Below are 3,707 nucleotides of genomic sequence, written 5' to 3'. Positions count from 1 at the left end.
TCAGTAATGGGTTACTCATTTGAGTAATGGGTTACTCAAACTTTCTGTCCACTTGAAATTCGAATTTTACATTGAGTAATCGGTTACTCACTTTGAGTAATCGGTTACTCAAACTCTCTGTCCAACAGATATTTAAATTTAATTTTGAGTAATCGGTTACTCAACTTCAAAAATCAGTTTTTTCAGTTGAATAACTCTTTTCTCACACATGTAACCTGTTACTCAATGAAGTGACCTGTTACACACTATTTTTGAAAAATGTTTGAAGTCTTTTAAAAGTGTCTCACATTTTCTAAAAAATAGTTTGAGCATTTATACTGTATATACTTAAGAGTTTAGGATAGAAATACTTACAAAGACTTAATCTAATGTCTTGAAGTTTTATCTTCATTTGTCTTCATAAGTCATCTTCCTTTTCTTCTTTTTGGTGATGTTGGTGTCTTCATTAAAACCGTGCCAAGGTCAGGAGCAAGATCTTCTTCACATATATACCTGTGAAATCTTTTGAATGACATTACTTCCCTACAGAAAATATATAACATTTTGGTTTTGTCGATAGAGTCATTTTCACTACAAATGTAAGCATGCCAAATGATGTCTCAATTTTTTCCTTGTTCATTAGTTTGTTACTTAATCTGTCAGCAAAAATACGACATTTAGTTTAAGGTTTAGAAAATAGGTGATATTGGTCATATTATCCTCATTATATTTTTCGATCAGAAATAAACATACATGTCTATTTATTTGCTCCAGAATTGCACATTTAAATACTGTCTTGAGTGTAGTTTCCATTTTTTATAGCCCTTAGCCCCTTACGTGAACCGTAGGTCACATGCTTGGAAACATGATAACTGATAAGCATGTTATACTAAAGTCTAGTACACTGCCAATTTATTTATAACCTATAGGTTGTCCATTTCTTAATTTAGTTAAGATTATCATGTCTTGCTCGGATTACCAAAATAATTGTTGTAAGTTTCAGATTTGCTCTAGGTGAATATGTTTGTTCTTATTAATAATTTTGCTTCAGTTAAGACCCTTAAACGCTGCAGACTTTGAATTCTCATTCTTTCCATTGTAAATTGATTATAGCTCATGGATGGTTATCAATTCCAATTTGCTTTTTTCCTTAAAATCCAGAACTTGAGATCCTAAATGCATGAAATTGAATATTGTGCTCTAAAGTGATGAAAGGAATGCTATTAATTACTTTTAGCTAATAGAAAATATTGATAGTCTTGAATACAGTGATCCTTGCTCTGCTGTGTGTTGTTGACGTGTTGGTCTTTAAAACTATATTCACGAGCAAAATGATACTGTTGGCTATGACGAATCCCAAACATGAACCGTGACATACTCAACACGAATTTTCTTAATTTTTTTATGGATCAGCATGAACTTGGTACGTACCCGGGCATACCCATCGCATACTTGAATGCAATTCACACCGGGTGTGAGTTTGGGACCCTAATGCATGTAGCCGCCCAGCACATCAGCTAACTTTAGAGTATTAGGATTTACGATTTTTTTCTGTATGTTTTGATTTTTGAGCTAATTTCCGAACTTCTCTAGTTCCTTGTTTAAAAATCACAAGCCTTAATTTGCATACAGCGTGAGTGTTATTTTATTTTAAGGTTAACTTGTGACTCAGAGTTTGGTCAAAATACTTATTTGTCTTTGAGCCTTATAATTGGACCTAATGTTACATAGATTTGGATATTTAATTATATTTTAACTGTTTATTTCTTTAGTTAATTTGTTCCAATTCGAATATTCAGGTGACATGTATTGAATTTTTCATTTTGCTTTATCCAGGTGGACGGGAATTTCATTGAAGGTGTTTTGTCTTGTAGAAAGCGGGCTGGATATGTTTCTATACTCTTCTATGCTTCCTCCTGCCCTTTTTCAAGCAAAACGCTTCCTGAGTTTGAAAGTCTCAGTTCCATGTTTCCTCATGTTGAACATTTTGCACTTGAGAAATCATTAACTTTTCCAAGGTTTTGAAGCCATCCCTTCTCTTGTGAAGTTTCTGGATAATTATGAATTTTCTTTCTTTTGCTATATTATGCGTGCATAATTTGGGGTTGGTATACAAGTTGCTCTGTTTCGGTCCATCCTTTGTCCAGCTTTCCTTTTGCTGGGCTAATGCCGATTGCCATGGAATAATGTTAAAATAGATTCTGTTTTGTACATCAAATTTGGAGTTCGACAAAACATCTGTCATACTCGACTTTATAAATGTCTTTTGACATGTATGCTCATGTGTTTTTCCCTGCAGTTTATTTTCAAAACTTGGAATCCGTAGCTTGCCTGCTATCTTACTGGTGAACCAGACATCAAGGATGAGATATCTTGGTCCAAAGAATCTTAAATCCCTTGTAGAATTTTATGAGAGGAACACAGGTAAGCATATCCTGAAGTTTGTTTATATATTCCTAAATTTCAGATGGAATATAGGCAACTATTTTTTCGAGATTACGATTTGATACCACTCTTGATAGCATGGTGATTAGTGTGGAATTCTTTTTTCTTTTTAATCTCAAATTTTACATAAAAAATAATGCCTATAAGATATCCTTTTACAGAATTTAACAAAATTCAGTGACTGATGACTACTATGTAATGAAAGCTTATACCTCAATTGACCTATCTGTCTCAGGATTTGAAGCAAATGGCAATACTGTTGGTCAACTAAGCTGTCGAGTGATGAACATGCAACTACGAAACGGTTGATGGGCTTGTCTCTAAAAGAAATATCAAGCAGGGAACCGTACTTAGTTTTCTCTATATTGTTTCTATGTTTGAGGATACTTCTATTTGTACTTCCCGAGGTCACATTGCGTCTCCAGGCATTCTGGTTTTCCTATGTTCCTCAATTAAACTTGCAAATATTTGGAGAGACGATCCAGATGATCGGACGTGTTCTTAACTTAATTGATGTCAGAAAGATTTGGACCAAGCTAAGACTATGCAAGACCAGGAACTTTCATGAGAGAGCCAGGAGTGCTTGGGTTTGGGCTTCGTCTCTGGCTTCTGTCTCAAATGTCAACTAGGTGATGATCTCAAATGTCAATGTTTGAACTAACAATCTTGTAATGATTTTAGGCATAGTACAGAGTTTTCTTTTATCAGATAATATCCTCATGCTGTAGTGAAGCTTGGGAACGGGTAGTGGGCTCTCTCTGTTTCCCTTTTTAGGGTAGAAATGTCTTGTTAATTTTGTTTTCTGCTGAAGTCATGTTAGTGTTTAAGTTGAGATTTGAGAGAAAGCAAATAGCCTTGTAAATTTAAGAAAAGCTTTCCTTTTTGTACATTAGTTGATTCTGAATGAAAATGTACACACATTTCCTATGTATCATAAAAGCGTTGTTATATTCTTAGTAGAGAGTGAGATCAGTCTAATGGTAAGGTTGTTGTTTAGGCCTTGTTTGGAAGACCTATTTTGAAAGAAGAGGAAGGAAATGGTGGGGAGGGTTTAGGAGGGTATTCCCTTGTTTGAGAGTTTAATTAGAGAAGGGAGAGTTTTGGAGAATTTTTAAACCTCCCCAAACCCTTATTATACTACTTTTTGTTGTTCCCCATATTGGGTTTTTTTGGAAGAAAACAAATCAAATATTTAATTATCCTTATTAATATTTTCTAATTACATTTATGCTCTTTTGTTGTTTATAATATAATGAGAATAAAGTATTTCTATATACTATGAT

The 3,707-nt window shown here is 33.9% G+C and overlaps 1 pseudogene; it reads left to right on the top strand.

The window, feature by feature from the left end:
• The window catches only part of LOC109330723, a 9,702-nt pseudogene extending 6,332 nt beyond the window's left edge, over positions 1-3,370 (top strand).

This window comes from Lupinus angustifolius, chromosome LG17, assembly GCF_001865875.1.
Source record: "Lupinus angustifolius cultivar Tanjil chromosome LG17, LupAngTanjil_v1.0, whole genome shotgun sequence".
Taxonomy (NCBI): Eukaryota; Viridiplantae; Streptophyta; class Magnoliopsida; order Fabales; family Fabaceae; genus Lupinus; species Lupinus angustifolius.
This window is presented reverse-complemented; position numbering and strand designations above follow the sequence as displayed.